At 37.6% G+C, this 15,052-nt stretch overlaps 1 protein-coding gene across 4 annotated transcripts in view; it reads right to left on the bottom strand.

Annotated features, from left to right (window-relative positions):
* Positions 1-15,052, bottom strand: part of LOC107188496 — a 380,591-nt gene that overhangs the window by 29,998 nt on the left and 335,541 nt on the right. The window lies entirely within an intron of this gene.

Below are 15,052 nucleotides of genomic sequence, written 5' to 3'. Positions count from 1 at the left end.
AACACAAACCCAACAATTTAAAAAGTGCAATTTAAAAACCTCGTGTACCCAAAGCCAACACTTTCGACCTTCAAATCCGCTATAATAAGAACGAAGAAAGAAAACCATCCCCGCTTCTAAAAAAAAAAAAAGAAAAATGTGAAACACGACAAGAAAAATGGGAGTCGTGTGAAATCTAGCGAAACAAAGGAAAAGGTGTGAGAACAGGGACTATGTAGCGAGACGGACGAGCGGAACGCAAAGAAAGGACCGAAATAAGTGCAAAGGGGAAACGGGAGGGGTGGGGGGTGAGAAAGAATGGGGAGAATAGCGAGGGTGGTAAAAAATGAAAGGGGATGAAATGGAAAGAGAGAACGAGAGAGAAATTGTCGGGCGGGTGTATTAAGCGACCGCTGCAGCTGTTGCACCGCGTTATTTCGTGGACACACAGCCGCCATTTACGAGACGATCGAAAGTCGAAAGTTTGTCGGCGCAATTATGGGCCAAAATGTTGCGTTAACGCGCTCTGAAATGAAGATCGAAACGTGTGCCACACGGATGGAGGCTCCTCCCCCACCCCCTTTGGGCCACAGCTCGCGATGACGTTTCGTGCAGCCCGTTCATAAATTGCGGCGGTGCACACGAGGGCACCGTACGTACTTAATCGGAGAAATTACGGAAATTAATTATCGTTGATTCACGCGTAACGTAACTACTCCGATGGCCCGGGTGCATTAACCCAGACCCGGGCTGTTTTAACCCTGGCACGGTCCTCAATTCAGCTGTACGTTCGAAATAATAACACAGGAAGGAGGAACATGCAGAGATTAGTAAGAATGTTCTCATTCGTTTCGCAAACCTAAGAACATTTCTGGAGAGAAGAGATTAGGGTCATGGGTGTAGCTAAGTTATTAGTCAGTTTAGAGGGGCAAAATTTATTTTAAGGTAAATTTCATAATATTACCTTAAAATAGATTTTAGATTTATTTTTATGTACAAAATGTTAGGTAATGTAATACCACAGACGAGATATAAAAATAGACCTAACATCTTATGGCATTTGGTGATTGGTAACGTACAGCTCTAAAATGAGGAAAATTTGTTTCCCAAAGAATAACACAGTCCAATTATCCGACAATTAATTTGTTTTCGATTCTAGCTACGCGATCGCCGTCGGCACCAATTATTCTTCCAATTAATCACGGCTTAAATAATAAATTACCCCTCATGTATCGTGGAATCAACTGATCGTGGCGGGCAACGAACGCAGTGACAGTGAAATTAAATTATTATCTGATTTCGCTAATTATTAATATTGTTCCAATATGTTCAGTCGGACTGATTGTAATTCTATACGGTCAATACCATGATACGTGTAAGTAACCGAATATAATATTTATTTTTCAGCTTTTTTAAACACACACTGAGAAATTTAATGAAGTAAATAGGGAAAAAGAAATAAAATCGTGAACTGCATCAAGAACTGCAGTTTTGCATCTTTACCACGGGAACGATGTCACGATGAATTGTCTGTTCCACTGTTGTTTCTTTACAAATATATATATATATTACAAATATTCTATATGCATAATATGGTCAGTGTAATATTATTCGCACTGATGCAGTAGTAGATACGAAGACGTCGTATTTGTGCTGGAAAATTATCCAATTAGGTGTTTATTTTTTGATTGAAAATCCTGCTCGATTATTAGTTCACTAACAAGAAAACTTCGTTTTTCTTTAACTCTGCAGGTTTGCAGAAGACATCTCAATAGAAGTATCAGGCATTATTATTTTTGCTACTTTTTGATTCTTCAAGATAAAAGCACCGCTCATAGGTTAACGTGTGTTTTCCTATTTTCTTGTATATCTTATAAACTATAGTAGATATAAAAATATTGTTATAACTAAAATTTAATAGCTCTTTATGCTCTATAAAACTGTGCACCGAGATTGCTGAAAACTTGTTATGTAAGTAAACAAGTAAATAAATAAACAAAATTCTACCAATTCACTTCAATTAATTTACATAGGACAAATTTTCAAATCTCCATATTTTTTAAAGTTTATCCATAAAGAACACAAATAGAGCTATATCCTCATTTTCTTCGAATTATTAAACAGTGCCCGCTATTATAACATTTCATTTCGTCAATACAGCTTGAACCTGCGAAATGAATTTAATGAATACAGTTTATTAAACTTCTATCGTTGTATATCAATAAAAACCACTATAAATCGTTGACAGATAATGCATTAAAATGCGCAAGCCTCTTTTGGTCAACATATATCTGTGAACAAACTTTTTCACTCATGAATATTAACAAATCGGAAAATAGGAACCACTTGACTAATGAAAATTTAGAATCAATTTTCCGCTTGGCTACTACAAAAATCGAACCAAATATTAAAACAATTGTTAAATCACTGCAATGTCACGCATCAAATTAAATTATTTATTTACTTTATATTATCTTTCTTTGTAACAATATATGATAAATAACTTGCGTGTATTTTTTTTTGCTGGCCATCCCATAAGTCACAGTGAATCTATGTGGTCCTTGATCTTAACAATTATGTGCATCCCTGCTTTACAGTAACGAGAACCTCGATCCAGAAGGGGAGAGAGAACCGAGCGAGGAAGGATCGACCGGCAGGGGGCGGGGTAACGCGTCGCGTTAACCGGCGCGATTATTCATTCAGGACAGAAAACCGTCAGCCGGTATATCCGGCCGGTTGTAATGCATCATGCTGCGTTATATTCACTAAAACAAAAATGTCCGGTCGTCGTGTACACGCATTCCGGTTGCGTGTCGCGCGTGATCCGTCGTCCCTGCTCCCCCCTCCTTCCTGCAACGGACCAGACGAGGCATTCACGATGTGGATTGATCCCGTCAACCCGTTCGAGAGGCTCACCTTTTCTTCACCTTCCTCTTCTTCTTTTTGTCTTCCAGCCACAGCGGGAACGCGTGACGAGGGTAGAGTATGATCAGGATCCATCAACATTCGTCAAGATCCAAAGAGGATTCCTGTGTGTTTAGTTTTTGTCGACGGCCTCAAGACAGCTTTTTCCGCGGGAAACGAGGCTTTATGTTTTTCCGGCGATTTGTTAGGGGATGAAAGGAGATTGAATACTATGACGGAGAGAAAATTACGGCTTGTCTGTTTGCGAACGTTTAGGCTATATTCTGAGAAACGTGGGAATATTTGGTGATGAGAAATTGAAAATAGTGAATGTTCGGAGAGAATTGGAAGAATTAGAGGAATATAGAAGTGTTGGGTCATTCGTGACTGGATATCTCAATCTGAGAATGTAGATTAGAAAAATTTTAAGAAATTTCATATCCCCATAAAAAAAACTCACAAAATCGCCTTATCTACCGCGTACGCCGCCATTTTGATTCACAAAACATCAAAGCGCTTCCCTATGAACCAGTTCCAGGTGCGTCTTGATATCCTCAACATTTTTTTTCTTTTAAAAATTATTGAAACTGTCTATTTCCTTTGTAACAACTTTATTCTTTGTAATATATTTAAAATCAAACCTGAAACATGTATACAGAAAAATTGGCAGTACTTTCAACACGCCTAAATTTCAAAGGCCTTTCCAATGGTATTCCGTGAATCGAATCCCTCCGAATCATATTAATTGCTGATTATTCAACGTTACTGAAGTGGACGCGCTCGTTGAACGACATCGAAGGGAAACGAAACGCGATAGAATTACCGGCGGTGAGGTCTCTCTCTCTCTCTCTCTCTCTCTCTCTCGATGTACGCAAAGTAGATAGCGGGCTATAATTTCGTTTAGAGGCGCAATAAAACGGCATAGATTTATCGGATATGATGGTCCCCCTCCTGTAGGGGATGTTCAGGTGAACTGAGACGCAAAGCAACCGGAGGGACGGTCGGTTTTCAAAGGGTGGCGCGGCACAAGCCGTTATTGCTGTCTGTAGACTGTCATTTCCGTCGGCAGCATGGCAGATGTAATGGTCGTGTGGGACTGTTATCGACTTTCCACCAGATACCAGCGCGCGATTGATCGTAATACGCCTTCAACTTTACGATTTTCACGAATCCCCTCCCACCTCCGACAGAGGTTTACAACGGATCCAAAGCGAAAGTTTCGTCGTCGTCGCTTTGGACAGAGGAGATAAAGCGGTATTACGTTAAATCCAGCGATCGTTTTATAGATAGTAAAGCAGGACTGATATTCATGCGAAGAAAGTAAATTTTTAATACAAAAGGATGAAAATCACCGATGCTCGTATTTCAGTCTGGGGGTAATATCAGTGACAATCGTTTCATTTTATATGTACTACTTATGTCTACTTCATGTAGACTTATTGGTTTCAAATTATTATATTTTTTGTTTTATTTGTACACTTGTTCAACGGCGGGACTGGGTGAATTTAAACAAATAAAAAAAAAATAATTAAATAATAAAATAATTAAATAAATAAAAAATATGGTAGAGAATATATTGATAACGAATTTTACCAAGGATAAGGACCCAACTACGCCTTTTTCTTCAATGTCAGATCCTTCATCGTCTGACCCTTAATTATTAAGGTATATCGTAACGTTCCGTAGGAATGGTAATGAAAATGGTAATTTCGTAGGAATTCGGAGAAAATGAGTACCACTAATATGTAGTTCCAATAAAAACGTCCCTACGAAAATTCTGAAATTTCAAGAATAGCCGAAAAGGGAGTCTGTAAATTGTCCAACCTAACAGAAACGTCTGTCGGTTACGTAAAATGAGGAAGTGACATACCGATGAATACTGGAAAACCAATAACAACTGTCGAATCGACAAGACTTGATTTAAACGATTCTGGATTTGAAGGATACGATATTGAATATTCGTGGAAAGTAGCGTTTAACAGAAGGATTACTTCACTCGAAGTATCGTCCAAAGGTACTAGAATGACCTGTATTACGTTCGAGATGTTTGATATCGTCTGCACTTGCTACCACGTATCCCAATGTCATTGGTTCACGGTCCAACTGAGTATATTCCAATTGTATATCCGTTAGATTTCATTCCACAAATCCAAACTTACTTCTGTCGATTTCCAATCCTCTAACAAACATTACTCAATCACAAGATTCAAATATATTCATTCACCTTTACTTCAATATTTCTATTATATTTTATTTCACAACTCCAAATTGATTTCTGTCGATTTCCAATCCTCTAACAAACATCGCTCAATCACAAGATTCACGTATCCTTCATCTTCATTCCAACATTTCCATTATATGCATTTCATTCCACACTCTCTGTCTGCTCATTTCCATCGCAACGAATGTCGACTCAATGTCCACAGTTGCACCTCTTTCTCCGCAACTACCGCCAGGTCCATAAATCAGACATTACAACAGTGTGTTATATAAGTTTCCCAGTTGCTAATTAACGAGACCAAATTCCCCGTGAACGAGGTTCGCGGACTCGTCCCCAAAACAAATGACTGTGAGCCGCCCTCAGGGGCCGTGGCGAAGTCTCAGACGATTCCCAGGTAATTTCAAGTTCTCCCTGGGCCTGGTTTCCGCCAAGTTTCGAACTGCATTTTAACGAGATCCATGCGATTCCAGTCGGGGCGTCTTCATCTGTCAGGTGTCGTTGCCTCTCCACCGCCAAATGGTTTCATGTTTGTTAAGTGTTTCGGTAATTCCTTGCCCCCTCCCTTCCCCTTCTCGAGTACGGGATATCGTTGCAAGGCAGAAGTTACCGGCGGATTACGGCGGCTATTGTCATCCCCTTCGGGCATAGTTTGGACACGAATGGAGAGGATGAGGAGAGGGACGGAGACGAATTCCGTGTTCATTTCTGCTTGGTCGAACTTGATTCGCGGTAGAACGACACGGGGCTCCGGTAACATTGTTTCGAGAAAAGGGTGCGGATCGATGTCATGAGTGATTTAATGCTGTGTCTACCGTCGGTTCCTTTAAATTTAGTACATCCTGTTACCCTTTCCCTGTCTACTGTTGCGTTGAGGAGAGTTTGTCGGGTGGGTAATATTTTTCTGACGAGTGAACAAGAAAGCTATCAACCCTCAATGATTTGAAATGAAGTGAATTTAGTTTCAAGATTTTAATTTAAGAAAAAGGTAGCTTTATTTCTATTGGGTATATTTTATTTCTTGGTGGTTTATAATATTTTGTAATGGCTTATTTAATAGTATTAAATGTTATAACATGTAGTTTCATGGATAAAAAATATTCAAATAAATGATATATTTTTACCTCACAATCATAAATAAATTATTCTGCCTTAAACATTCGTTATACCTTTTATAATAAAGTTATATATCAGTATTGTAGACTTCGATAAACTATACATGTACTTTTCAAGTTCTTATTTCAGAGCGTTAAATGTTTCATGCGTGATTTCCTTGAAATACGGTCGCAGGATACTGCGAGAAAAGCATCAGCCGTGTTACGGGTTTATGAATAATCCAATCGATGTAACGTTATTGTCCGGCAAGGGGCCAAGAAGTTTTTTGATAAAATTCAAACTTTCACGATATAATGCATACTATTCCGGTTTCGGAGGGTTATTGGCTGCGGGAAATACGATACCGGTGCCAAATGGGGTTCACGATAAAAATTCGTTTCGCTGGGGTTGGCATTCAGCAAAAATCGTACGGAGACGTACTTACAAGCCAGAAAATGGGATGGTCTGAAATACTTTGCTTCGGTCTCAGTGAGATTACATCTCGACTCCCTCATTCCTGAATTAAAAGTCAACGATACAATAAGTGAAAGACTCACAATTACAATAAAAGATTATCTCCATTCGAGTTTGAACGTAGACAATTGCTTAAGAAACACAAACTGTAATTTTAATGAGAAAATACAAGTAGACGACAATACGAAAATACCAGAAAATAATATAAATACTAAAAACAAAATGTTTTCCATAACTCTTAAACGATATGGAAATGAAATGGTTAACACGTTAACTGTCATGGTGATGATCGATGATCGTCGCCATTAAATTACACGATACTGAATTTTTAAATAGGAACAATTAACATTTTATAAATATAATTACTAGTAGAGTAATAATGAATGTAACGAGTCAACTGTGGATGTTTATGCAAAATTACAATTTTAGTTATTAATCTATAAACATAAAAATGAGATAGAAACTTATTTCCCGTATTAGAAAAAAAAAGTAAACATCATTACGTTTTATTAACGTCTTTATTTTACTATATTTTGCATATTAAAATTTGCTATAAATTGCATAAACATCCGCAGACTAAAAGTAATGACTGTTCAACTCAACGCGTAAATACAAATATTGTTAATAACAAAGACTTGAACAAATGTATATTGTCACAATACTGTCCCAAAAGTAAAAACTGTTATATTCAACGTGTTCACCTTCTCAGACCCAGTGCACATTGCAATGTATTGTATAATAATTCTAACGTTTGTTCCGAAGCTATTTTACGTTGTATTTCCACTGGGACTTTTTGTACATCACAGTGTACACCTTATCCCCGGGGATCATTTTATACACATACATTACAAAATGATCCTTAAGTATGCCTTCAAAGAAATATGATTAAAAAATATAATTGATCACGTAACTAAATTTTATTTAAGCCAATGATAAGATAGATAAACTAACAAAAACTACTTTACTTTTATTTCAAGAATGAGCATTTGTATATTTTATATAAATTATACCGTAAAGGGATCGTTTTAGACACCTTTTCCCTACGCGACGACACATGCGGTCGAATAAAGTCCTGCGCGAGCCACAGACCAGTGAGAAGCGCATCCGGTCTGCTTTTGTCGTTTCAACGCACAATACATATACGACTCGCCGCCGCACGTCTCGTTTCTCGTGGCATTCTGCCACGAGCAACCACCCCCGTGTCCCTGGCCTCGGCCATGTCCTGCTTCCGAGATGCGTCGGACGTGACCCGTCGAGGGGGTGGGAGGATGCATCGCGTGGGGCTCCGAATCAACGTGCTCTTTCGCCTGTCTGCTCTCGGCTGGTTACACGCGGAAAGCACACACTTTCGGTTTTTGTCGACGGAACTTCGCCCCGTGTTCGCTTGGGAATGTGTCTTTTGGAATTTCACTTGTAACTGCGACGCAGAGCTGCGATTCAACCTTCAGACGACGGTGTCTGGGCTCATTTGGACCCGGAATTTCAGAAACTTTATGTACCATTCCAGTTTAGAAAAACTAATTGAGACGTGTAGTTGTTTATATTAGTATTTTGTTAGGTCCATAATTAATTATTGACTCAAAATTGTCATTATATTTTCGAGATGGGATTCGAGAGGAAAATGATGGGGAATAGTTTTAAGAGTAGATTGTATTTTGATTTTTTTTTGTAAATAAACAACAAATGTATAAAAAGGTTGCGTATTGATTTGTACACCTAATAGAAGAAGAATACTGGAGTTTGAAGAAATTCGTTCTAAAACACATTTAAAGACGGATGAGCAGGGATTTATTTGGACCCAGATGCCGCTGTTTATTCGATCATCAAAAATGTTCGCCTTCTGAAGGTTAACGAACGCTATTGAGGGTGCGATAACCGATTTCTTTAGAGTTGATGTGCAAGGTATCTTGTAGCGATTCAATGGAAAAGAATAAGTTGGAAATATAGAATTAAATTTTTTCGAAACTCTATTCGTTTTGGAGGTTAGGTGACTATGAATATTGGTCGACTATGTCCTACAGACTAGAAATGGATCTTCAATTTTAAATTTCTTCAGCATGAATATTAGTTATTAATTTGATATTAGCGTCTCATTCATATTGTCAAATATTCAAATTATCTAACATTTCATTAATATTAATCGAGTTACACATTAATCACCATGTAGTTTTTTCTAGTCTACAAAATACTATCCTGAAATGTGTAACATAAAACACATTAAAAATAGATTTTTAAGCCCACCACCATTAACGGTCCGACAATTTTATAGAATTTTTAACGATATCCATCAAGCGTATCAAAATCCGTTTTCCAATTTGCCGTTTCGGATTGCACAAATTACAAGCTCCATAGGGCCACGAAAAAACAAATTGTTCCCCGCTCAAGTTGCCCAAACGGTTCACCGATTGAAATTTTCGAATCCGAGGACCGTCACATGCGATACAATCGTGGGAATTAAATTTTCTCCATTTATGCAACCCCCCCCCCCCACCCTACCCCGCGTTCCAACGTTATATGTATTTTCCACCGCGCTTAATATCCCCTTTACTGCTCGGTTCGTATAATTGGGCATGACTAATGGATCGCAGATAATTAACGCATTGACTGTCACGTCAGCCAGACACAGGAGACACGATTTTTACTTCAGAAATGAAAGCCGAACTTCATGATTAAATACCGAGTAAAACAAATTTAATTAGGGCCTATAAGGTTCGCAAAGGATAACAGTTGAACTTTGTGATTAAGTACTGAATAAAACAAATTTAATTAGGGCCTATAAGGTTCGAAAAGGATAAAAGTAATAGTTACAATTGCAAAATCTATTAAGTTGAGTCATTAATATCTTCAATTCGTTTTTCACTAATTTTTTTCTTTCGTAAATAATTTACAAATTACATTAGTTGACAATGTCGTTTTTATTATTATTAATGAGTCAATTTTATTTTTTTGTTAGTTGATCAGGTATAGGAGACACAGATTTTTCTGAGGAAATACGTTTTCTTCACTTATGCGGGAAGTTACTAATAACTTAGTCTGCGGATTTTATGCATTTATCGTAAATTTGAATATGCAAAACGCAAGAGAACTTCGTTACTCCGAAAATTCCAATTTTTGTTTTCAAATTCCGCAGGTTTATAGGGCAATTTTTTGTTTCTACTGATATTGGGTTCTTCAGGGTGAAACCATCCCTTAGAAGTAAGTGTTTTCCTGTTTTACTGTATATCTTGATAACTATAATAGATATCCAAAAATTGTTACAATGGTAATTTAACGGCTTTATTTGTTCTATAAAACTGTGTACTAAAATTGTCAAAAATCTGTTTATTTATTTTCACTTTTATTACACAATTTTATAAACCAGAAGGAGCCATTAAATTTTCATTGTAACAATTTTTTGATATCTATTACCTACAGTTTTCAAGGTATATAGAAAAATAGGAAAACACATTAACATTTTAGGGGTAGCAATCTGAATATGTATAAAAATCCGCATTCCATTTATAACTCAATCTAACAGTTTTCAAAGTTCCACGTTTCATTACAGAAACAGTGCTCTTTGGTCGAATTTTTACAGGTGTTAGTCTGACAGTCAACGTACCGAGCCGATATTTCATTCCCACGGATCGCTGGCGCCTGTTCTTCGATGTTTTACAACGAAGTCGGTGGGTTCTCTCTGTTCGTAATCTCAGCCGACCGCGTTAATAACGGCTAACGCGAATCGATGCAGAAGCGTTAGTTTTCTCCCCCGTCCGTGGGATTCATAGTTACCCGCGTGGACGAGGGAAAGCGAAGAAATCGATTTCTCTAATCTTCCGCGCGGCAAGTGGCCCGCACTATGGGACCATAAATCCCCGCCAGCAGCCGTTACATCGAGTTATATGCCGCCAGGCGTAAAATAAGTAACCGATAAGAATTGTTAATGGACCGTTTTAGCTGGCCATTTTAGCTATAGCCGTATTTATTCTAGCCATAGTTGCTTGACTGACGGTGACTTCGATTGCAAGCATTATCATAAGTAATGCACAGTACATTAAAAGAAAGGGTTATTTGGGTACGTGAGCGTTAAACTGAGTTTAAGAATGCTTAGTGAAGGGACAAATAATTGTTGGGCTGCAGCCACAAAATAAGCAATTATATACATACTGGAATGTGCAATGCAAAATATTTCAGTACCGGTACAGACCAAATATTCGATTAAGAAATTTTTTGATAGACGGAGTTAATCAGTTTGACTTCTGAGAGACTCATAGATGATATTCAATACAGAAAATAATCGTCAATACTGTAATATCGATCGTTTGAGTTTCGATTACTAAGCTAATCTTTGCTCACAATCAGTTTAACGAGTACAGTGTGCTCTGTAAGTGGGCAATCCTTGATTATTTTTTCACAAAAATATAAAAATTGCTGCTTTGTAAAATTCTCGAATATCTAGGGACATTCTTTTACTGACCCTTTGTAAATTATAGTTTCATTGGCGATTAGTTTTCGGTAGACTGGTCAGCTTCGCTGTTCGTTCCCCAATGTAATCCTTTAGCAAATCGAACAACCTTTTACGATTTAATGCCGCGGCTCCACCTTCCAATATCCGTTGTAATATATCCACCGGGTGCCGTTTTCGACGGCGAGATTTGTCGCTGGGAAAGAGCCAATATGAAAGAATTATCGACGACCTCTCGCCTTCGGGTCACAACGCCACTCGTAAGCACTTCTCGTTCCCATAGATTCCCGACCAGCCGGGGTCCAATTACTAATTATTTCAACAGCCATTCTCCACTTGTGTAACATCAAAGCTTATTACTCGTATGATTCGAAGAGACACTAACGAAAAATCAATCGTTGCATAATTCTGTATACAGAAACATGCACAAGCTATTTTTCAAAAAAAAAAAAAAGAAAGAAAAGGAACAGTCCCATTTATTATTCTTCTTGCAACAATTGACTTCCCGACCGATAAATTTGAAATACTTTTCCAGTCACTCATCGACGATTTACTGTATTTCGTAATAAACTGTAGCTTATAATAATCGTATAAATTGCTTTCCTCTAAAAAAAACTTTTTTAAACAGTTTACCCTTGTTACAATATTAAAAAAACATGTCTTTACAGTAACAGAAAAATTAGGTACTAGTAGTGTTGTATAAAGCTCGAGTCTTTGAAGCTACAAAGCTTAGCCTTAAAGACTGAGTCTTTAAGGCTACAATCATATGAAGCTCGAGGCTCAAGGCTCGAGCTCCAAGGCTCGAGTCGTCGAGGCTCGAGGCTCGAGTTTCAAGGCTTTGAGTAGTCGAGGCTCGAGCCTCGAAGCTCGAGGCTTTTATGTTTAACACGTTCACTGCTGAGCGTGTTTCTGCTGGTTTTGTCTTCAGCGCCAAAGAGTGATTGCCCATTAGAATCATATAATAATATATTACACAATATGATTATATGTATTGTGCAAACTTATCATGCGTAGTACATTAATCTTGCTGCCGGTCATCTATGACTCCCACGGCGTAAGAGTATGTTTCCAGTCGATCAGATAATACTATATTTTGAACATTACAGACAAATTTTTAGCAATGTTTCATTTCGTCTACTATTCAATGGTTATTTTGTTTCATTTTTCATTTCCCTTTCTTGGTATCAATCTCTCATGTGTTTGCAGTCATCGCTGTATTTTTTAAAAACTGTATAAAGTATAATATTATAGATTTAGTGTAAATTCCATTATTTAACACTTAAGGGTTCTAGAGGGTTGAACCTTAAAGCTTCAGACTTAATGTGGAATAACACAGTGACGATTGGCAAAAATTAAGTTTTTTATATATATACTTTCAAAGTATAATTTTTCGAAAATATTCTACCAGAATATTAAGTCGAATATCACGTGAATAACGAAAAAAATGTCCCAACTTTGATCAATGAACCGTGAACAAATTGAGAAATTATTTTGTTCGACGCGTAACATCCTATGACTCGTATATCTTGCTCAAGTATACATAGGTATTTTGTAATAAAAGAAAATTTAACGTATTGTCCAAAATATATATTTGATCACCCTATTAATAATAGTATAATGAGGTTTGGGTGTTGCAGAACTAATTTATAAAAACCACGCTTTTCTGGACGTTTTTGGATTATTCCCCCTTGAATCTTTAAAAGCTTGAGATTCGTGTAATATCGGAGTTAAAAATAAAAAATTTTTAGGTTAAGTTTTAAAGCTTCGAAAATTCAAGGTCTGTACATTGAAATACTTTTCCAGTCACTCATCGACGATTTACTGTATTTCGTAATAAACTGTAGCTTATAATAATCGTATAAATTGCTTTCCTCTAAAAAAAACTTTTTTAAACAGTTTACCCTTGTTACAATATTAAAAAAACATGTCTTTACAGTAATAGAAAAATTAGGTACTAGTGATTCTAAAAAAATACACTGATGTTGCCATGACACTGTAAATACCAATATCCTTTCCTGTCGATTAAGATATCGTAACATATGACAATCACCTCCAGTTTCCCCAACTCTAGATTCTCCAGACGATTTCGAAGTGGAGGCGAATCGGGGACGATTAAGCGATCCAACAATCGCGATACCACGCCGTACAGGAAAAGAGAAACTATATAAATCGTCGTTGCTTGATGGTCGCCAAACATCCGGCAATAATTCGAGACGCCTTGTTCGACATCGATTTCACCTTCCTTCGACCACCCAGTTCCTCCCCCACCACTCTGTCCCACCGGCGAAAATCGCTTATTTCATCGAGCCGCAGACAGCACTTTATTTCCCCGCGCAGCCGCCGCCGCCTCGGCCGGAAAAGTACCGGCGCGATATAACGTATAAATAATGAGACCGCTTTTCCCACGCAATAACTAGCGTGTTTCATGGTAAATCATCGATATTGGCATTCTTCCAATAACGTATCGCGACTAGGCGGTGGCGCACCACCCCCATCCTGGATATATTATCAGGGTGTATCGAGGTAGCCGAGATTACAATCCACCCCCTACCCCCCTATGGAACTCTACCACCCCCGTTCGCCCTGGTTCGATTCGACGGGGCGAGAATTAAAGCGCAGCCGATACGTGAAAAATTTCCCTTGGTTACTGCGTTCAAATTTTTGTTTATCGAACACATTCGTGTTTGTGCGTGTGGATTAATGGAATTTGTTAATTGAACGTTTCGTCGGTGATTTCTACGCGTTCGCGGGATTCGTTAGCGGAGGGGCCACCGGTGTTTTGTTGTTTTCGCGGATTGCTGGACGAGGCTGGGCTAACGTAAGCATGTTTTACAGATTGGGGGTTGATGATCAAGAGGGAATTGTTTGTTGAAATTTGATGGTTGGGGGAGTGTTGAGGATGGAAATTTATAGTGGCGGAGATATAGAGAATTTGGGGGTATTCTTTTGGTGATCGATGGAACCTGTTTTATAGTTCGATCATTTTTGTGGAAGGGGTGGCTAGCAAGGTTCTTGAGGAAGTTAGGGAATATCTCCACTTTAATATACAATATTCTGGTTCTAGTTAGTATCGTATACCTTCCTCTGTTTACTGCGTTGAACTCTAAACTAGAATACCAATTTCGTGGTTTTGTTATATGTTGTTCAGAAACTATACATTATATTGTATGTTGGTGATATACAGGGTGTAACAAAAGTGCTGTAGGTCCCTCAAATAAATCACTTGTGGGGTGATTTGGAACAAGTTTTTCCTTAACAAAAATGTTAACCGAGGCTTTGTTAACGAGATATTAACGAAAAACCCCGACCAATCAGAGCGTGAGTTTGCCGGCCGAACTGTTAGTTGGTTAACTAGAATATTGGAAATGTTTATTCTTATTATTAATACTACGAAAATTGGATAAAAAACAGACATTCGCTGTAAAAATATTTAGCTCACTATCTTGGCCAAAATAAGTTGGATACGAATCATTTCATAAATCATATTACAACTATGAAAATTGTGCGAGTATATATTAAATTATATACTAATATTAAGTATATATAATATTAATTTCATTCTCCTTGTTATTCCTGTACAGAATAGCTTAAATAAATACAGTAACCTTTTCATACAAAAACATAAATTCTGTTGAATATTGTACTCATGAACATACAAGTTGTCGATCTGTTTTTCCGATACTTCTTTTAATAGCTCCTGAATATTGTTACAAGTCGTTTATTTTTAATTATGGCAAAGCGGTGGAAGTTATTGTTAATGAAAAAATGAATACAGTTGGTTGTTGAAATTAAAACCGTCGGGAATTGATTGGGTCTGCGTGTTTCATTACGCGCGATCGGGATACAAAAATATTCACGTTTAAGCCGAGTCTCGCTCGATTTGTATTCCATGTATTTTTCCATAGCAATCATTCCGGTGTTTTTTCTATGGTATAAGCTTA

This window comes from Dufourea novaeangliae, unplaced genomic scaffold, assembly GCF_001272555.1.
Source record: "Dufourea novaeangliae isolate 0120121106 unplaced genomic scaffold, ASM127255v1 scaffold124, whole genome shotgun sequence".
Classification (NCBI taxonomy): Eukaryota; Metazoa; Arthropoda; class Insecta; order Hymenoptera; family Halictidae; genus Dufourea; species Dufourea novaeangliae.
The sequence above is the reverse complement of the archived record's forward strand: the minus strand, read 5'-3'. Positions and strand labels throughout refer to the sequence as shown.